The sequence below is a fragment of the Camelus bactrianus genome, chromosome 27 (assembly GCF_048773025.1).
Source record: "Camelus bactrianus isolate YW-2024 breed Bactrian camel chromosome 27, ASM4877302v1, whole genome shotgun sequence".
Lineage (NCBI taxonomy): Eukaryota > Metazoa > Chordata > Mammalia > Artiodactyla > Camelidae > Camelus > Camelus bactrianus.
Window position 1 is genome coordinate 14,551,077 of NC_133565.1, and position 22,485 is coordinate 14,573,561.

The window sequence follows — 22,485 nt, forward strand, 5'->3', positions numbered from 1 at the left end:
CCCATACTGGACCATACAGGACCCACAAAAATGGCCACTTCATAGGTTCAACCCAACACCAAACTAGTGCAGGCACTCTTGGCAAAAAAGGAGGGTGTCCCGTCTTGGTCTCCTTTCCAACATGGAGCCCATGGGAATGTTTGAGCCAATCAGCACTGCCTCCAACCTCCTCTTACAATTCTAAATACCGAGAATTACTTTCTTTGCAGGGGGCTTTGAGAGGATGCATAATACACACGGAACTCAAAAGGGTTCTGTGGTCATATCAGGTTAGGCTTTCTAAATGTGGCTCGCAACTTCCAAAACCCAAAAATGGAAAACTGAGCTCCGGGGATATTATGATTACTGTTTTGTCCTTAACTCTTTTATTTATATCCCCTCTTGTTCTGAAGAATATTTTAGAGGTTTTATTTCACCATGAAAAAAAAAAATGGTTGCTTTAGCAACAGTACGGAAGTAAAGGATAGAGAAGTGTACTTTTTAAATGTCTGTCTATAAATGACCCGGCTTAGGTCTCCAAGTTTGAAAAATGCCTAATCTCTTTCAGCAATTAAATGCCAAGATAATAAGGATAAATCCCATAAATTCGTTTAAGGGCTAATCTATTTTTAGGTAGCAGATGAGTTAAACCTTGGGCATCTCATCCATCAGAGGCACCCCTACAAAAAATGGGGGTGAGCAGAGAACAAGGCATCTAGAGGTAGAAGCTTAACCCTCCTCAAGGCATGGTTACCCTACTCCAGCCAGAGACGTTTTCACTGTTCCAGGCAAAATGAGAAAAAGAAGGGTAGTTCTCAGCACACACAAAAAAGGGACCAGTAAGGGTCTGGAAACTGATGGCCTGAATGACTGAATGAATGAACGGCAGTTAACACTTTTCAAAAGTGGAGAGATAAATTTATTACATGTAAAAAATTATCCTTAAAAATAAAATAAAGCTAAACTTTAAGCTGAACATGTCCTTTGTAACTTCCTCTGATTAAAATACCCTTTTCCTGAGGTAACAAAAAGATGTGATGAGGGGAGGATATAGCTTAGTGGTAGGGCACACACTTACCATGCACGAAGTCCTGGGTTCAATCCCCAGCACTTCCATTAAAAACAAATTAAAAAATAATAATTAAAAAAAAAAAGACGTGATGGAAGAAAACAATGTTCAGTCTGAAAAAACAAAGTTAGCAACCTGATGTCAGACCCCAAAATATCCTTGAAGTTTTACTTAACTACAAAATCCAACAGTGGGGGAACCACTGCTCCGAGGCACTGGTTACAACCCTCCTAAGAGGGGTAGGAATTAAGAGCCCAGAGTCTGGCCAGAAAATGTCCCCTGAAAACAGGGCTGCAGACTCCACGGGCGGCCTACCCATCAGTCATGCTCCCTTCCTCCTCACAAACAGACCCTCAGTTTTGCTCAGGTTGCCAATCCTCCCCAGGTGATTCAAGGTCAAGTGTATCTACCCCCAGCTGCAGGGAAGGGTTACTATCAGCCCATTCCCCTCACCTGTGATTGGTTCAGGGATAAGCACGTGACTCCAGTCTGACCAATGAGGCACGAGGGGAAACCTGAGAGCAGCTCCCGGTAAAGATGTCTTTGCCATTAAGAAGAGACACAGGGATGGGCAATCTCTCCCTTCACTTGGGGGCTGCCACTTCTGATCAGGATGCTATCCTGCTGGAGGACAGGCCAAGGAGCTTTTAACAGCAGAACCCAGGAGAGAGAACCTTGGTCCCTGATGATGGCACTGAGGCACAAAACCAGCAGCCTGGAAATCTTCTGTTATGGGTTGAGCTGTGTCCTCCATCAAAGATACGTGGAAATCCCGACCCCCAGGACCTCAGAAGGTGACCTGATTTGGAAATATAGTCTTTGCAGCTTTAACTGAGTTTAAAAGAGGCCATTAAGGTGGGCCCTAGTCCAATAGGGCTGGTGTCCTTATAAGAAGAGAAAATTTGGACACAGACATGCACAGTGTCTCCACCTGCCACTGAAAACACCCTGACCAATACGAATTCTTCAAGTGCACCCTGTCCCCAGAAGGAGGGGTCTGCCAAACAAAGAAAGGGTCCCCAAGGAGCGGAGGACCAATATAGCCCAGCCATTCGGCCACCCGGCCTCAACACTCGCCCTCGATCCCAACCTCGCACTCCCAACCCCTGCCCCACAGTCCCCGCGGTGATTCTTCTGCAGCCAGAACATACCACACAAACTCCAGTCCCAGTGCAGATCCTGCAAGACCACACCCACGTTGCCTCCAGTTCCTCTTGTATTCTAATTGAAGAGTTAAATTATGTAACTGCAGACTAGTAATGCACTCTACCTAAAATGCATGCAAAATCCAACTACTCCTCAAACCCATGGCCTGGGCCATCATCTCCAGCTGGATCACAGCAGCAGCCTCCCAACCCATCTCCCTGCTCCTCCACCCACGCCCGCCTTCAACATGTTCTCCACAAAGCCATCAGAACAATCCTGCTAGAACTGAAATCAGGAAATGTCACTCCTCTGCTCAAAACCTCCAGCAGCTCCCAGAGAGACAAAAAAGCCAAAATCTTCCAGATGACTGACAAGGACCCAGACAACCAGGATCCCTGCTCCATCGTAGTCTCTGACTGTGGTCCTTTGTCTTCACTCCACTGCAGCCCCACTGGCCACCTTGTTGTCCCTTGAACACACGGAGCAGGGGGGGGCCATGCCTCAGGGCCTTTGCACTTGCTCTGCCACTGTCTGAAATGCCCTTCCCCAGACACGTGCTGGGCTCACTCCCATACGTCTTCAGGACTGGGAAGGGGTCAGTCACTTATGCAAAGGGGGGAAAGGACTGCTGGTCATGGATGTGGTGACCACTCAGCATGCACCTGGATTTGTACCAGCCGTGCAGAGCTGGGCAGATGCAGCCGTGGAATAAGCAGTGAGCTGGGTTCAGCCAGGCTGGGGTCTGGCCAGAAGAGGATGATCAGATTAGGGGAGGGCCAGGGAGGAGAAGGGACAAAGGTAGGACTGTAATGGCTGATGATCTCAGACATTAAGTTGGAAGAAACTGAGTTGGGTAAGGCAGGAGGTGAGGACATGAAGGAATGAGGAAACAAAACGATAAAAAATCAATATAGACGCGTGACTGGGACATGATGCTGTACACCAGAAATTGACACATTGTAACTGACTATACCTCAATTAAAAAAAAAACTAATAAAAAAAAGAATCAATGGATTACAGGTCAATGTGGGTTTAAGCTCTTTTTGGAGGAAGTACACTCATGCTGATGACTGTGTTGCCATCTAAAACTACGCCTCTCTCCCTGGTCCAGCAGCCTCAGATCCACTGGTACTTAAGTGAACAAAATCTGCACCTATGCAAGTTAGCAAAATCCATGTTCTGACGGTGTGTAAGCGTTCTCCTTTATAATGGCAGCTACACCCACCCACCTAGCTGGGGCTGGCCTCCAGTCTCTGGGTACAACAAGCAGGAGGAAACCAGCCTCCCAGGTGAGGTGTTCTAGTGAGGTGGACTGGCCTGCTTCAGCCGAGCGGGGACTGCCCACAGGGATGCTGAGTCCTGCTGGTCCCCCAGTATGGTCCATCACAGTCTTCCTCAACCAAGGACGCAGTTGCCACAAGAGCCCAGCCAGGCTGTGACCACACCTGCTGGTGGCATTGGCCACCAGAGGGACTCACACCAAGACTCCATCTGTTGCTCTGTCTTAGCACTTTGTTTAGTGTAGTCACAGAAAGTCTTCTGTGTTCAGGCCACGCTGAGAGCACAGAGTTTCAGGCTTCGAGCTCCTCATTCTTTCAACTGACCCAGCATTGGAAGCAACCAGCTCCCCCGTTCTGGTCCCTGATCTCCTCGGGCCCTTAACTCTTCTTCGGAGTGACCAGTGGCAACAATCTGAATAGCCCACTCCCCACTGCCTACTATGACGGCCAGACACTCATCACCCAATCTTGGCTGGATAGTCAGCCTTCTGCCCTCACCTGGGCAAATTCTCAGACCCAGATGCCCCACTCTCACTGCCCAGATCGCCTGCTGCCTGTGTCCACTCACTTCTCCAATCCTGTACTATTCTGGGGTTTTGTTTGTAAGCAACAGAACACAAGCTGGCTGAAAGAAGTGGAAAATGGAATTTGCCTAAAGCATACTGGACAGCATCTAAGCATTCATCGACAGATGAGTGGATATAGAAGATGCAGTATCTATAAACAATGGAATACTACTCAGCCATAAAAAAGAATGAAATAATGCCATTTGTAGCAACATGGATGGACCTGGAGGGCGTTATGCTAAATGAAATAAGTCAGAGAGAGAAAGACAAATACTGTATGATCTCACTTATATGTAGAATCTAAAAAAACAAAATAAACTAGTTACAAATAAAAAGAGTATTATACAGCCTACCTGATACCAAGGAGGGCTACAAAGCCAAGAACAAAGCCTGCAATCCCACGCCTGGCAGGAGGGGATTCAGGGCTGGCTCCAGGCAGCAGACTGCAGGTGGCACCCCAAGAACTGGACCCCACATGCATTAGTATCTCCTGGGAAGACCCACCATGTGTCCAATCCATCGCCAGTGTTCTCACTTTCCCCAGAGTCCCTGGATCCCAAGACAAGGCCTGAGCCAGTGTGGACAATGCAGGCCACATGCTTGAGTTCAACATAGTCACAGGGGAATCCAGGGTCTGAATTACACCACTGAGCTTAAGCCCCCAGCCCCTCACCCCTCCTGATACCCCAGCCTCCCTGGAAGCCTTACCTGTAGTCTTCTGGTTAGGCTGAAAGAAAGGAGACCTCAAAGAGAGGCGACAGGAGGGCATTCAAACAAAGACTAGTCAACTCTGTTTTCCCACTAGAGCTCAGGGAAACTGTCTCTAGGATCCAGCCCGAAGGGAGGAGAGAGGGGCACATTCACAGAGGGAAGTCAAGCCAAGACAGGGAGACGGATGTCTATGTTTACAGTAACATGGCTATCTTAAAAGAATACATAGAGAGAGTTATCATCTGTCAGGAGAGGTCTAACGCTTTGCTTGCCATTATAAGTACCTGACAACCCTCCCGCCATCTTGTTCTTAAGCATTTAAGATGCCATTTACAAGGTGACACAACACTACAAATTGCACCTATGATCCCCTAAACAGTGTGATCCGGAAAGTGCCAAAGCCACTCAGGACCCATACAGAGGATACCATGGGGATTTTTAGGCGTTTTCTCTAAACAGAAGTACAAAAAAGCTATCTCTAAAATAAGTGAAAAACAGACAATGCATTAGTCCCCCATAGCCCGGAAAAGTTATGCTAGACAATATTCTAGAGCCTGCCTGGCTGGGCCAGAAATAGAACCTGTCTGAGGATCCAAGGAGAATATTTTTAAAAATACAAAGCCCATAAAAGAATCCAGCTGGCATCTTAAAGCACAAGAGCAGGAGCCAAGCTCCAGCATCAATACAGCCCCCAGCCTGTACTCTCAGACACGCGCTGCCCATAAAAGTCACCACCAAGTGACAAGGACCTGCAGGACCCACCTCGGGAGACCAACAGTGACGCAGAGCTGTGTGTATGCAGGGATGAAGGCTGGTTTCCTGTTCAATGGCTTGTCCTGGAAACCCCTACGGAGCACCTGCCCTGGGCTAAGCATGGTCCTAGAGACAAGATGGGCACATCCACCTGGGGCCCCGCCTCAGGGAGCCTCTGCTCCAGCACGGGACACAGATATCAGTGAACCTGAAGCTCAGATTATAAAAAGCGTTGCAGAGAACAGGAGAGCAGGCCTGGGTGGGGGTCAGGGGAGGATGGGGTCTTCCATCAAGAGGAGGAGTCAGGGCCAATAGGCACATAAAAAATGCTCAATATCACTAATTATCAGAGAAATGCAAATCAAAACTACAATGAGGTATCACCTCACACCAGTCAGAATGGCCATCATTCAAAAGTCCACAAATGACAAATGCTGGAGAGGGTGTGGAGGAAAGGGAAACCTCCTGCACTGTTGAGGGAATGTAATTTGGTGCAACCATTATGGAAAACAGTACAGAGATTCCTCAAAAGACTAAAAATAGACTTACCATATGACCCACTTCTGGGCATATATCCAAAGGGAACTCTAATTCAAAAAGACACCTGCACCCCAATGTTCATAGCAGCACTATTTACAATAGCCAAGACATGGAAATAACCTAAATGTCCATCGACATATGACTGGATAAAGAAGTTGTTGTGTATTTATACAATGGAATACTACTCGGCCATGAAAAATAATAAAATAATGCCATTTGCAGCAAGATGGATGGAACCTGAGATGGTCATTCTAAGTGAAGTAAGCCCAAAAGAGAAAGAAAAATACCATATGATATCACTCATATGTGGAATCTGAAAAAAAGAGAGAAAAAAGACACTAATGAACTTATCTGTAAAACAGAAACAGACTCACAGATATAGTAAACAAACTTATGGCTACCAGGGGGAAAGGGTGTGGGAAGGGATACACTGGGGGTTCAAGGTTTGCAAATACTAACTACCATATATAAAATAGATAAAAAAATAAATTTTTTCTGTATAGCACAGGGAACTATGTTCAGTATCTTGTAATAACCTTTAAAGAAATAGAATATGAAAACAAACGTGTATATATATGCATGACCGGGACATTATGCTGTACACCAGAAATTGACACACTGTAACTGATTATACTTCAATAAAAAAAAAAAAAAAGTTGAAAAAGACTGGAACAACTTTCAGGCCTTTAAGTTTTGCTCTCAGCACATAAAGGAATAACCCTGGGGTTCCTTTTCTCTCGTAACAAAGTCTGGTTTTCATGACTGTGGTCACTCCAAGACTCAGGAAAGTCAGTGTTGGGCCTCAAAGCTGAGTAAAGAGTTCTTTGTTCGAGAGAGTTCCTTCTCTTCCCTCAAAGCAACAAACATCCTGGAATTACGGGCTGAAAGAGCTGCTGGGTAGTATGATGGGTCAATTAAAATCCCCCAAAATACGTTCTCGCCATGACTAGATGAGGTCCAGAAAGTTCACACCAGGCAGTGGAAAGATGGGTGTGGAGCCAACTTGGAGAATGAGGGTGGGTCTCAAGGGAGGCAGCTCTGCGGTCCAGCCTCAGACTGGGAGCTGCTCCCCTGACCTTCCCCTGCCAAGGGGGCTAATTTGGGTGCAACAGAAGAAAAAAGACCATTGAAAAATATGGGGAAAAAGTTAAGAACAGTTTATGGCAAAGGGAGGATTCCCGGATCGGGGCATAGGGGAGACAGGGTTTTAGAGAAAGGAACTGTTCTGCATTCATGAGCCCCCGGACCACAGGTCCCAAGAGAAAAAGCAAGAAATGGGACCAAAAGCAGGTGACTCAAGTCTGTCTGCAGAACTAAGACGGACCTCAGGCTCCCCTAGACCCTCACCCCAGACTTAACAGCACTGGGGTCTCGTCTCGGGCAGAAACCAAAAGAACGCTGCGTGCACCAAAGAAACGAGCTTTCTGCCTCATCTGCTTCCAAAGTGAGAATCCACACCCCAGAGTGGATGCTCTCTCAAGGCGCTGGGGGGAGACGCTCAGCTCAGCATCCAAAGGTGAAGCTGCCAGGTGATCTGCAGTGCCCCCGCCCAGACAGAGTGAGGTCTGGCCCTTGTTTGATGGGCAGGACAGGATAGTGAAGGAAAACATGCTGAATGCCTCTAAACAAATCAACTAGTCCTTCCATTATAAACATCAAAGGAGGGGGAGGGTATAGCTCAGTGGCAGAGTGCGTGCCTAGCATGTACGAGGTCCTGGGTTCAATCCCCAGTACTTCCATCAAAAATAAATAAATAAATAAACTGGATTTCCTACCCCCCCAAAAAAAAACTAGGTCTAATAAAAATGCAAATGTATAATAAAATTACTAGCAAGGACAGCCAAGAATCACCAGACCATTCGGGAAAATCAAAACCACAACAGAAGGAAGATTTAGAAGAATAAACAGACCCAAGAATAACAGAACTTCTTAATTAGTACCCTCAGGCAGAAATGAAAAAATCATGCATACAGAAAATAAGGCAAATACTAAGAAAAATTAGCAGAAAATATGAAAGAGAGCATGACAACCTTAACTATGGCTATGGTGTCAGTACAGGGCTCATCTCCCCTGGGCTGTTACCACCCCTGTTACTACCTGGTGCTGGTCTCCAGGGAGGCTTGAAACCACGGTGCAGATAGTTGGCCAAACCAGAATGAAATGCACCGACCAGCAACTGATGTCAACCCGGGCTGGGGTCCAAGACAGACCAAGGGCAACCAGCACCAACGTGTCAGGTAGTTTATAGAAAATGTGTACACCTGGGTTCTCCAGGTTTTTGTTTTTGAACCTGGCCATGTAGCCTGGTTTTGGCCACAAGACAAGAAGGACCGAAAAGACTCCTTCTCAGATGAGACTCTCAGAAGCAGTCTCTCAAACATCTTGACGCGTCACAGTTCAAACAAGTGCATCCATAGTTCATTCTTTTTCATGGCTGAGTAGTATTCCATTGTGTAAATATACCACATCTTCTTTATCCAGTCATCTGTCAATGGACACTTAGGGTGCTTCGATGTCTTGGTTACTGTAAATAGTGCTAACATGAACCCTGGGGTGCAGGTATCTTTTTGAATTAGAGTTTCCTCCAGAAATATGTCCAGGGGTGGGATGGCTGGATCTTGACAAAGAATATATATATACATATATACACAAACACACACACACACACACACACACACATATGTGTATAACTCAATCACTATGCTGTACACCAGAAACTAACACTACATTGTAAATCAGCTATATTTCAATAAAAATTTTTAAAAAAAATTTTTAAAAAGCATATCCTGTGCAGTAAAGAAAGGCTGCTTTGGCCCAGGAGTGCTGTGATATTTCTGGGCTTCCATCACCCTTCATGAAAGCCCTCTATGTACATATGTACATGTGTAACTGAATCACTGTGCTTTACACCTGAAACTAATACTGTAAATCAACTCACTTCAATAAAAAATTAAAAAGAAAAAAAAGTCTTCCTCAAGCACAGCCTGCCATCCCGTTAAGTCCTTCCCACTGTCTAACCCCTTGTCACTGCTGCAATTATTTTTCAAAATTTCAATACATGGTCCAGAAGCTGAACCTGAAAAAACCTCTCAGAGGATGTAGTAAAAGGTAATAACACAGCAAATAGGAGAGAAAAGTGACGATGCCCAGCAGATCCACACAGAGGGTCAAGCAGCCAAGCCCCAGGAGGCCACAGAAAGAGAACCGAGAAACCAGAGATGAGGAAATAACCGAGGAATAAAATTTCCAGTATTAAAGAAGGGGCACATCGAGTGCCTAAGTCCCTGCGCTAAATACCACAAAATATCAGAACTCCCAGAATAAAGAGTAGACCCCAGAATATTTCAGAAGTCAAAAACAGGCAAGGTCACCCACAAAAGAAGGTGAGCCCCATGGGGATCAGACCGCTCTTCAGTGACATCTGATACAAAGACAGTGCATACTGGCCACCAAAGAAGTGACAACAGGAAGGTTGAAAGCATTTAACTTGGAGGAATGGGGAAGGCAGGGGCCCAGGGATAGATTTAGCATTTCAATTTGCACCCTTCCAGGGTGTTTTCATTTTAATTTCCATGAAATTAAGTAGATAATACTTTTATCGCCATCTTCATAATCATCACTGTCAAAAAACAGAGATAAATACTGTGTGCTTTCACCAGAATATGTGATACCAGGGATCTCTCTCCGCACAGCAACACTTTTTCTTTCTCTTAAACTGAGTCCGTTCCTCTCACCTGAAAGTCACACCATCTGGGCTACAGGTAACAGCCACAGGTCTAACTCTCCAAGTCACCCAGCAGGTGCCTTGCTCAGGGGACTTCTGGCTCTTTGTTTTCTTTGGGTTTTATTCTTCATACAGCAAAACAAAAAACAAAAAAGTATCATTATATATATACGTGTGTGTGTATTTACACATTTTCTTTTCTCGAAGAGAAAATCAATATTCTTAAATTTGCTTTCACTTTTTTTTTTAAATCTATTGCAGGGAGGAGAATTAGGTTTATTTACTTATCTATTTTTTTAATGCAGGGACTGGGGATTGACCCCAGGACCTCATGCATGCTAAGCAGGCGCTCTACTACTGAGCTACCCCCTCAACTTGTTTTTTGTTTTTTGAAAGTCAATCTTGAGGAGAAGCTACTTACTACTTGTCATGACAGACTACAGCTCTGTTAATCCACTCACACCTCTTAGGTGTTATTTCCTCATCTTGCAAAGGGTCGGCTCTGAGCCTCACCCCCTCCCTCGGCACCAAAAAGCAACGGCTAATAATAATTTTAAAATAAATAAATAAATAAACCTAATTACCTCCCCCCAAAACAAAAAGAAAAAGAAAAAAAAAAAAAAAACACCAAAAAAGTAAGCTAAAAAAATGTACTGATTTAAAAAAAAAAAGGCAACATCAAGCATGGAGAGAGGACATAGGGAACCCAGTGGTGAATTTAATGAATTGGCAGGTGGAAAGCAGATGCTACCTCTCTCTGCCTTTTTCTGAGACTGGGTCAAAACTCAAGTTTCTACCAAGGCAATGTCCCATTATGAACAGCTGAAAAGAGCTCTGTGGGGCATAACTGAAAAAAAAAAAAAAGATGTATTTTTTTTAAATCAGAATATTCAGATGAGTATGTGCTCATTGGAGCTAAGCTGCTTATTAACATGTTGAACAGGTAGCTTTCTCAGAGCCCTTTCACATTCTGAGGGTTCCAAAAACATACAGCAAAATCACTACTGACGAGGGAGGGTTGAGCTCACTGGTACAGCATGTGCTTAGCATGCAAGAGGTCTTGGGTTCAATCCCCAGCACCTCCACTAGAAGCAAACAAACAAAATCACTACTTGTATCCACTATCAAAGCCACTGTCTATAATTTTTCATCAGAGATGAGAAGACAACACTTTCCTTATAGTTAGATAAATTCTATATTTTCCAAATACAAATTTGCTTTTTCATGAAGTTCCAAATTTTCTCTATTTGTTTCTGGAAAAGAATGAGCTTAAATTTCAAGGATTTTTCTTTTTTTAATCTTTTTTTAAAGGAATATATGTATGTCTTTGTGAAACATTATGCTGTATGCCAGAAATTGACACGACATTGTAAACTGACTAGACTTCAACTAAATTTTTTTAAATAACATAAAAAATCAAGGATTTATTTTAGAACAATTAAGTTGCATGGTCTGTGATAATTACACATAGACTCTGGTGGTGCTGATGCAGAAGAAGTAGCTTGTGTACATATATCAGGCCCCTAAGTCCTTGACTGAAGGCCTCCCAGTCCCCCCGAAAATGCCTGTATCCTCAATTTCTGGGGCTCCTTAAATCACCATCCATGTCACTGCACTGCACCCTTTAGGTAAAATATGGCACCTTCATCGTCAGTTGGACGTGGAGGAGATAAGAGCAGGCCACGACTATCAGCTGAAGCTATCAAAGTTAGGTTGCCAAAGCCTAAGTGCAGAAACAGAATTCAGGCAGGCCTGAACCAGGACACGCCAGGGACAGTGGGTCTGAAGTCTCACCTTCCCTAGCATCACACCTGGGCTCCGGAAAGGAAGGCCCCAGGGCTGCACCTGGCCAGCACACAGGCAGACATCTTCCAGAGCCTCCAGAGATGCTCACAGGAACCACTATGCACACCGGCCCAGCGAGAAAGGCAAAAGGACTTCTCCCAGGACCGATAAGCTCCTTCCTCCATCGGGCAGTGTTCTCAGCAGCAGGTGCGATGCTGGGGGCTGGGAGGGACCCCGTGCAGACTTCTCTGCGTCTTCTCACCTCTGCGCCTACGTTTCCCCTTGCGTTACTGTCACCCTGACACCAGGTCTGCCACAGCAATGTGCCTCGACTCACCAAGTATGGAAATAACAGAGTGGGCTGAAGAACCCATCAAAATAAATAAATAAATACTCAAAACATTCTTTATAAAACACAAATTGAAACATTCTTTATAAAAAATTGAAACATTCTTTATAAAAAATAATAAATCAAAACATACTTTATAAAAAAATCAAAGCATTCTTTATGAAAAATAAAAACATTCTTTATTTAAAAAATAAATTGAAACCTTTATAAAAAATAAATAAATCAAAACATTCTTTATAAAAGTAATAAATCAAAACATTCTTTATAAAAAATAATAATAATAATAAATCAAAATATTTTTTATTAAAAAAAGACAGAACCCATCACTGGCTTTATTATATTTTCCTTACTCTTCAATAAATCCATAGGATACAGTACTTTTTGACCTTTTCAAGATTCAAATTCAAAATTCTCCAATTAAAGACTGAAGGATGAAGAAAAAAAAATTTGCCCCCCCAAACTCAAATTATGTGAACTATATAATGTTCAAAGGCTGGGTTTTTTTAATTCTTATTTTTTATTGAAATGTAGTTGATTTACAACGTTAGATTCAAGTGTACAACGAAGTAATTCAGTTACACATATATACACATAATACATATATTTTCAGTTTCTTTTCCACTACGAAAGGCCGTTTTCTTTGGAACAAGTCTTTCAAAATGGACCAGAGACAGAGAAGAGTTCCAAAGGTTTCTCCCTGGGCAGGGGGGGTGTGCAGGATAAGAGGTGAGGGTGGGGCTAAACTGAACGATTAAAGAGTCCAAAGAAACCATTTGGCTTGAAGAAGGACAGGCATCCTACCTACCATTTAATTGGGTGTGCTAATAGAAAATTCAGATTTAAATAGTTTGTCAAACATGAAACTATGACCATTAGAAGAACAGAGAAGCACGGGAGAAGGGGGTTAGGGGATGGGATAAAAATCACCTTGAAAACAAGTACTGGCACACCCATGTTCACAGCAGCATGGCTCACAGTAAGCCAAAAGATAGACGCATCCCAAGTGCCTATCAACAGACAGATGGATGACTGTGCTCTCACCACACAATGGAATATTACTCAGCCTTCAAAAGGGGACCCTGATGCAGGCTACAACATGGATGAATCTTGAAAATATTATGTTAAGTGAAATAAGTCAGTCACAAAAGTTAAAATACTGGATGATTCCACTTACATGCATTGCCAGAAATAGCCAAATTGACACATACAGGAAGTAGACTGGTGGTTGCCAGGGGCTAGGGGAGGGAGAATGAGGAGTGAGTGTTTAATGGGGACAGTTTCAGTTGTGCAAAAGTTCTGGATGATGGTTACACAACCATGCCAACATTCTTACTGCCACAGAACTGTACACTTAAAAAATGTCAAAATCATACATTTTATAATAGGTGTATTTTACTAGAATTTTTAAAATTCATACTTTTTCTTCAATTTCTTTTTTTTTTTAATGGAGGTACTGGGGATTGAACCTGGGACCTCATGCATGCTAAGCATGCACTCTACCACTGAGCTACACCCATCCCCCAAATATATACTTTTGAAAAAAATCAACTTGATCAATCCAGCAAAAGGAAAAAAGGAAAACAGAAAATGATAAAGTATAATAATAAATTAAGTCAAAAAGAATAAGACTAAATCTATTACACATCTTAATAAATGGGAACAGCCTAAATTCCCTGAGATGTCTAACTTAACAAAGAACAAATCTTTCCCATGCTAGTCCACAGAAAAATATGGAAAGCTCACCAATTTATTTTACAAAGCCAGTACAATCTAACAAGGTTTAATAAAGACAGTGTATGCTGTGGCCACACATGAACACACAGACTCCAGACCAATTCTGCATGTGACTATAGCAGCAAATATCTTAATACAACAGCACAGGGATTCCAACAATATGTTAAAGGAATAAGTGAAAAGGATTATTCCAGAAACCCAAGGATAATTCAACAGCAGGAAATCTATCAACATACTACATATGTGATACACCAGAAATTGCCACAGCATTGTAAACTGACCATGCCTCAATAAAAATATATTTAAAAAGTACTACAGAACATCAGCTACTGAAAGAGAAAAACCAAGAGCTTATATCAACATATGACTGAAAACACTGGAAAAATCCAGCTGTCATTCCTTGTAAGAATTCCAAACAGAAGGAAATTGCCTAAGTATGACTTTTAAATTCCTAATTTGAATACTGGACTAGCAAGCAGGTGGAGGAAATATTTATGAAGAACATTTGGGAACAATTGGCAGAATTCAAATACAGACTATGGCTAGTGCTGTGTCAATGTTAATTTCTGACTTTTATTATTGCTTCATGGTTATGTAATGCCCTTGTATTTAGGAAACAGACATTGAAGTATTTAGGGGCAAAGGGATTTGAAGCCTGCTGTGTACTCTCAAGTGATTCAGAAAAAATATGTAGATGGAGGTATCAATCAATCAACTGATCATCAGTTGGGGGGTTGGGGGATTGGGGGTCTGGAAATGACAAAGTTAATAATTGGTGAATCTGGGTTAAGGATATATGGGATTTTTTTGTACTTTTTTGCAACTCTTCCGCAGGTTTGCAATTATTGCAAAACTTAAGTCATCAAAATGACCTATCTATTTAGAAATGAAAGCAATGAAATTAAAGCTTTTCCCACTAAAATCAAAAGCAAGACATGAATATTTCCTTTCAGACTATCATTCAACAGGAAGATTCCAATTAATGCAATAAGGAAAAGGAATACGCATCATCAAACACTGAGATATGAAAAATATGGAATACAAAGAAACAAAATTACTTATAGGTGATGGGACAATAGAAATGGAAAGCACAAGACATTTACTTTAAAAATAGAATAAATAAGGGGGGAGGGTGTAGCTCAGTGGTAGAGCGTGTGCTTAGAATGCACAAGGTCCTGGGTTCAATCCCCCAGACCTCCACCAAAAAAAAAGTTAAAAATATAGAATAAATAATTTCAAAGTAAGAGAGAAATAAAAGTCGACAGTCTCTCTGTACAGGAGCCGTAAGTACTGAAGAAGGGGAAATTCCGGCAACACTTAGCTCCACCACAAAACCTCGGAGCGTATTTAACAAGAAAAGCAGAGCAGTCACATGTCGAAACCTTTGAACGCTTCAGCTGTTCAAATATTCAACATTCATATTAAAAATGTTAACCAACGGAATCCAAATACAAAGATAACGCATCACGAAAAAGCAAGAATATGTGAACTCTACCTCACGTGGTATCAAGAGTGAGCCCTTCATATGAAATAGAGAAACCACAAGGTCCTACTGCACAGCATAGGGAACTATATTCATTTTCTTGTAATAGCCTATAATGGAAAAAAATCTGAAAAGAGAAAATATATATGCATGTATATGTATAACTGAATCACTTTGCTATACAGATGAAACTAACATTGTAAATCAACCACACTTCAATAAAAAAAAAAATGTTTTTTAAAGAGTGAGCCCTGCTGTCTTTTTATTTGAATTTGCCGGGTATATCTGCTCCCGTCCTCTTATTTTTAGCCTTTCTAAATCTCTCCACTTCCAGTCTATCTCCGGATCTTGCTTTGCTAAGTCAACTTGAAACACTTTTTTAACTAGGTTAATTGAGCCTATTTACATAATGTTAATATAGTCTGTATGTTTGGCATCAGCTTTGCCAGATTTTTAACCTCATATTTAAAACACTGACGCACAAGCTCGAAGTCTTTCCATACGTGGGCTGCTATCTCTGCTGGCTTCTCTCCCCATTTCTGTAGGTACGTGGGAAGCATACTGGTTCCAGTTACCGCTTTTATATTACTACCTTATATAACCCCCTTAGTAACCTGTCCCTTTAGACGTTATCGCCTCCCTCCTATGAGCAATGATGCGATTAGCTAGTAATTGCTGCTTCCTGCCTCTCTCCCTCGCTCTTCCTAAGCATCGGTTTTAGCCACTAGCATTCAGCTAGTGTTCATCTTTCTGGTCGTTAGTAAACCCAACCTTCTACTACTTGCTTGGTCGGCTTCCAGAGACATTTTTCTATCCTAGCTCACACTGGCGTGGTAATTAAGGAGTTTATTCCGCTTTCCCTCAACTCCTCCCATTTATCTGTTTCGCTGTAGGACTCTCTATAACCACAAAGTGTCATGTTTCTGTATTAATCTGCCTCCCTTACTGCTATCTTTCAGTTTTGGTTTCACAATTAAAGACAGTGTCACTGTTCATCCCTAGAACTTATGAAAAGCTTCGACGATCGTTTTCGTAGTTTTCTGAAGCTCATTCTCCAGCAAACAACTGAGATGGGGCTCGCCCGTGGGACCAACAGTCCCAGAGTTCTTGCAAATTCAAAATTGTATGTCTGTAGAAAACAAACTTACGGTCACGGGAGGGGTGTTGGGGTCAGGAAGGGGTTGGAAGGATTAATTAGGTGTTTGGGATTTGCAGATACACACTACTATATATGAAAAAGATAAACAACAAGGTCCTACTGTATAGTACAGGGAACTATATTCAATAACTTGTAGTAACCTATAATGAAAGAGAATATGAAAACGAATATATGTATATGTATGATTGAAACACTGTGCTGTAAACCAGAAATTGATGCATTATAAACTGACCATACTTCAATAAAAAAGAATTTTTAATAAAATAAGTAACAGGGTGTATGGTTCAGCACAGGGAAGTATATTCAATACCTTGTAATAACCATAATGGAAAATAATCTGAAAAGGAATATATATATACATATAGCTGAATCACTATGCTGTACACCAGAAATGAACACAACACTGTAAATCAACTATACCTCAATTTAAAAAAAACTGTATGTCTGTGGCCTTTGTATTTAAAGGACAGTTCTGTGGATACAGGACGCTTGGCTCACACAGAAAGCATATTAAAAACCCTGAGTAACTTCACACCACCCTGCATCTCCCACTGATCACAGCCACAGACCTGTGAGAGGAGGAATTTTTTTCTTTTTTTAGTGGAAGTATTGGGGATTGAACCCAGGACCTCATGCCTGCTAAGCACACTCTTCCACTGAGCTATATACCCTCTTGCCCCTTGCAGCCACAGACCCAATGAAGGGCACGGAATAGACAGCTTAGAAACTCAGAGAGCAAAACAGCAGGCAGACAGGAGGCAAGAGACTTAACTCCAAGTACCCCCAGGCTGGCAGAGGGTTGTATTTTTCCCTCTTCGGTTGCATCCCCCAGCCAAAACGCAGCACAGCCCGAAACCCCCAACTGAGCAGGGTTGCAGACAAGGAGCAGCTTTCCAGTTCTGGCTCAGGGATTTGGAAAGAGGTTCCCTGATGCCCTAAGAGAGTAAGGCAGTCCCCACTGGTTCTTCTTCGAGCTTTCCTTCTCTTCTCTCTGCTCACTCACACCCCAGCATCCAAGCAATACCATAGCAACAGCAGCAGCAGCAGCAGCAGCAGGAGCTATCAAGACCCAGAAGACCCTTCCCCCGCCTGCCTGCTCCATCCGAGGGGCGTGGCCCCAGGAGGGCAGGACACAGCCTTGCTGCTGATTCTCTCGCTCTGTCCTCCCACCACAGAGCAAAGTAAAGCCCTAGCATTCCTGGAGGACTGGGTAAGGGAAGCCCCCGGGGAACCAGATCACACCGGGAGGAGCACAGAGTGGGGAGCTAGGGAAAGGGATCCCTGAAACATGTTTATGAACTCACGGGCTCATCCCCGAGGTGACCACACAACGCGAAACAGATATTGAAACACGGAGAACAGAACTATGGGACAGATCCTCACCTGAGAGCCAGATTGGCCTGAGCGGTATGTGTGCAGAACAGATCTGGAAAGGACCACAAAGACTTTGAAACCTGAACTACAATCCACAGGAGGCTAGTCACAATGCGGTCTGAACCTGAGAGATTGCATAACCTGCTAAAACAAAAACAGCAACCTTCTTCGCTGGATTTAAACAATATCCGAAGACTCACAACACAACGTTTGAAACAGGATATAATCCAAAGTCACCTGGCCTATAAAAAATCAGAAAGATGTCAACTTCCATGGGAAAACACAGCCAATGACAGACTTTGGAAATATCAAAGACTTTAAAGCACTGATAAGAAAAATGCTCCAGTAAGTAAGGGTGAATATTTTTGAAATGAATGAAAAGCTACAAAAACTGGGGGGGGGGGGGGGGGGGGGGACTAGTTGATAGGAAGGAGAACCCAATGGAAATTTTTAAAACTGAAAAACAGGATAACCAAAGTAAAAAATTCAATGGGTGGATTTAAGAGCAGAACGGAGATGAAAGGAAAAAAACTCAGTCAACTAATATGGGAGCAACAATTTAAAGTATTCATCAGAGAATATGGAAGACAGAAGGAATTGGAACATACTGAAAGGCTGAAAGGAAGGAAGTGCCAACCCAGAACTGTACATCTAACAAAAACACCCTTCAGGAACAAAGGAGAAGTAAAGGCAGCCTAAGGTAAAGAAAACTAAGAGTCATGGGGTGGGTGCAGCTCAGTGGTTAGAGCGCATGCTTAGCATGCACAAGGGCCCGGGTTCAATCCCCAAGTATCTCTATTTAAAAAACAAAGGAAAACTAAGAGAGTTTGTTGATAGCACACTTGCTCTAAAAACACTGCTGCAGGAAATTGTTCAGACAGAGGCAAATGATACGAGAAGAAAATCTGGAATATCAGGTATGAAGAAAGAACAAAAGAAATGGTAAATATAAGGGACGATTCTTCTCCTGCTAAATTCTTTAAAACAAAAGTATAATACTGTCTGAAAGAATTGTCAACATATGTAGATATAATATGTGAGATAAATTATATAAGATATTTATGACAACTACAACTCAAATGAGGGAGTTAAAGGGTGGTAAGATTTCAGCATTCCAGTTGAAGTGATAAAATATGATTCTATGTTAACAAGGAGAAGTCAAATACACATATTGTAATCTATGGAGCAACTGCTAAAAAAGAACTCTACAAAGAAATATAGTTAAAAACACAACAGATAAGTTAAAATGTAGCGATTAAATAAAATTCCAAATAAGCCAAAAGAAGGCAGCAGAGGTGAAATAGAAGAACAAATAAGGAAGGGAACAAAAGGGTAGGGGGAGGCAGATATAAATTTAAATACGCTAATAATTACACTACATGTAAATGGTGAAGCACATCAATTAAAAGACAGAGACTGGCAGGGTAGATTTTTTTTAAAAGATCCAATTATATGCTATCAACAAAGAACTTGCTACAAATATAATAATTTAGGAGAATTAAAAGTGAAAATGTGGGAAAGGATATGCCATGAAACAACAATCAAAGGAAAACTGGAGTGGCTATTTTAATATCAGACAAACTAGACTTTGGAGGAAAAAAAAAATTTTACCAGAGATAAAAAAGAGACACAACAAACCCCAGACCAACTCGCATGCACATATAAAATAAACAAAGACAAATGGGGGAGGAGGCTCAAAAAATAAAAAGAAACACAACATTATAATAAAAGGGTCAATTCACAAAGAAGACATACGATCCTGAATGGGTCTGTACTTAACAACAGAACACCAAAAAAAGATAAAAGCAAAAACTGACAAAACTGAAGGGTGAATAGAGAAATCCAGAGTTATAGTTAGAGACTTCAGCATCCCTCTGTCAGTAACGGAACTAGTAGACTGAAAGTAATGAAGACTAACACAAGAACTAAACAATACCATCAACACAAGAATGTATATGTGTGTGTATGTATTTATATGAGTGTGTGTACATATATTATATATCCTAACTATGTCCACTGGGACGGCCCAGAAGCAAACCAATGAGATCACACTGAGCTCCTTGGAGAAATGGCAACGTTTCCCCGGAGCAAGGCAAAGTGCAGGATAAGCCTGGAACACCTTCGTAGGTCAGAATGCCAGGAGATGCACAGTGTATAATGGGGACACACTGGGGACAATTTGAGCATCAAGATAAAGAATGATAATAGATAAATAAAATAGATAACCATGAGTCCATATTACTACAAACTTTAAAATGAATTAACTATAAAGACACAGATGAGAAAAAAGAGAAATCTCTTCTTACAGCAAAGTAACAAGCAATAAATGCAGAAAGAATGACAGAAATAAAAAATGGTGTCTTGGCAACCATCACAGAGGTGGCTGATTAAGGTTAGTGTCATCTGTGGATGCTAAAGCCAATGCGCAGAGGTTTGATCATGAACAGATCATTGGCGTAATCTCAGAATACCTCCCCACAAAATATAATCAAAGGGAAATGGGAGAATTTAAGATGATCACACCCAGCAGACAGCAAATGTCTCCTGAGATGTTGTAGACGGAAGAACACGGCATCATTTCTGCAACAGTCCTGCCACGGTTGCATAACCTGAGTTTGCATGACCCAGGTTCAGGGTCATTCTACAGAGTATAAAGCTTACACTCATTAAAACCATGGGAAACGTGAAACACAAAGGAAGACTGAAGAGCATGAAGAGAGTTAAGACACATACAAATTCCTGGAGAGAATTCTGGGCCAGAAAGGGAAAAGGAACACTAAAGCTGGTGAAATTGGAATGGGGCCTGTGAACTGGATGGCAATGTCCTTCCAATGCTGATCTCTTACTCCAGTTACATAGAAGTGTCCTTGAGTGGGGGAGATACACGCTGAGATTTTTAGGGGTGGTCGGACATCACATCTGCAACCCGCTCCCACAAGGTCAAGAAAAAAACTAATAACGGATTTCTTTTCACTGAGGAAGAGAGACAGTGTATACAAGGGGCAAATACAGTAAAACAGTTACAATCAGGGACCTGAATTGAAGGGATCCAGTCCAGAAGTTCTTAGTTCTGTTCTATAACTTTTCTACAAGTTGGAAATTTCAAATTTCCCCCTCAAAATTTACTTTTTGAAATATTGCCTCATATTTTCCAGCATATGATTTATTTGGCTATGAGAATTCCACAACACACAATACAAGTGACTAGGACTTTTTACCTGGATGCCCAAAGGATTTTTTTTTCCCCTTAACTTGAACATGCATTATTTTACAGAGATAGGTCTCAGTGTTGATTATTCTGCACTGATTTTTTTTTCCCAATTCCACAGTGGGACCTTTCAATTCTTCTATTTTAGGGAAGTTTTCTTGCATTATCATTTAAAATATTTATTTTATCCCATTGCTTTGTTCTTCCTTTCTTCCTTTCCTGGACACTTTAATCATATGTATATCAGATCTTCTTTGCCTGTCTCATATATTGCTTTTTTTTTTCAAGAAAGGAAAGTGAGGATTTATTAAATAATAATACGGTCTCAAAGGATGAGCGGGCAGACTGATGTGAGTAACGCACGTACTACTTTCTCATTCACTTTATCCCTTTATTTGTTGTTGCTATTGGTTTCATTTTTCTCCTTCTCATCCTCTATTTTTACCTCTGTGTTGTCTACAGTAACCATCTGCCCGTGTGTCCCTTCTGGACAATTTAGTCTTCCTTTCTAAAATGCATTTTTCCCTAATTCTTTCCTGACACCCACTTGTTCCCATTTCACAAATTTCTGCTACCTAGCTGCATCCTTCGTAGTTTCTCAATTTCTGATTGATGCTGTCTTTCCATTTCTTTCCTTTTAGCTGATCTTGAAATACAAGTTAATGATTTTTGGGGCGTGCTCTCACTTTCTGTAGTACCATTATGTTCATTTTCATCATTGTTCTCTGAATCAATTTTGCATCCAATTAGATCCAATTCCGTTTTTGTTCCCCGTGTGTGAATGAGGTGGATTTTCCTGATCTGTTAAGAGAAAGCTCCTGAGAACAGGGAATGGGCCAGGACAGCATTCCCAGCTGGGCTCCACTGATCTGGCAAGGACCCAAGTAGGGGGAGGTCTCTGTGTATCACTTACTTGTTTCTCAGAGTTAAATCCAGAGCTCTCATGAAGTTCATTCTCACATGGTGGCCCTCAGCTCCAGCTCTAGACCCTGGAGTCCTTATTTTCAAGGCCATGGTCTTCACACAGGAGGTTCTCTTTTGTTGCTGGAGCAGCTTCTAAGATCTCTGTCCCTGGGAGTCCCCCAGACCTGCAGCATCTGAACTTCTCTCTTGCGGTCTGTGTACCTGTCCTGCTCCATGTGGTTTGTGTCCAGTCATTCTGCTCAGGGGGAGGCTCTGTCCTTCTGGGAGGGAGGACTCACTGTGCCTTTCTCAGATGCGCCAAGGCTGTGCCACCACGTCCCTGCACAGTTACTGTTCTCACTTTCAACCAGAACCCTGAGAGCACCTTTCCAGGGTCCAGACACCCGGTGGAGGGAGCACCTCGTGGTGATCTGGGTCCTCACGGCCTGTCAAGAGCTCCCGTTCACATCCCACCGCTCCCTGGCAGCCGGTGCACTGGCCACATCGGTCGATGTACTGACCAGTGGCACCCGTTCCATGGACATGTCCTCACTCAGCTTTTGTGATGACTCTCCTGTGAACTGGTTTAGTTTTCAAGAGCAGTTTGGGGGAGATTGAAATTCTGCCACCATGAACACATCCCCATAACATATTTTCTGAAAGGGACAAAACAAAGGACAAATAAATGAAAACACAAACCATGTTCTTGAATTGGAAGCTTT

At 42.3% G+C, this 22,485-nt stretch overlaps 1 protein-coding gene and 1 non-coding gene across 5 annotated transcripts in view; one reads left to right on the forward strand and one right to left on the reverse strand.

Moving 5' to 3' along the window:
* Window positions 1–22,485, reverse strand: part of ENTREP2 (endosomal transmembrane epsin interactor 2) — a 273,224-nt gene that overhangs the window by 245,257 nt on the left and 5,482 nt on the right. The gene's annotated exons all lie outside the window — the stretch shown is intronic.
* On the forward strand, window positions 14,764–14,836 carry TRNAS-AGA (transfer RNA serine (anticodon AGA)). Its single transcript has one exon. It is a non-coding gene; the product is annotated as a tRNA-Ser (tRNA).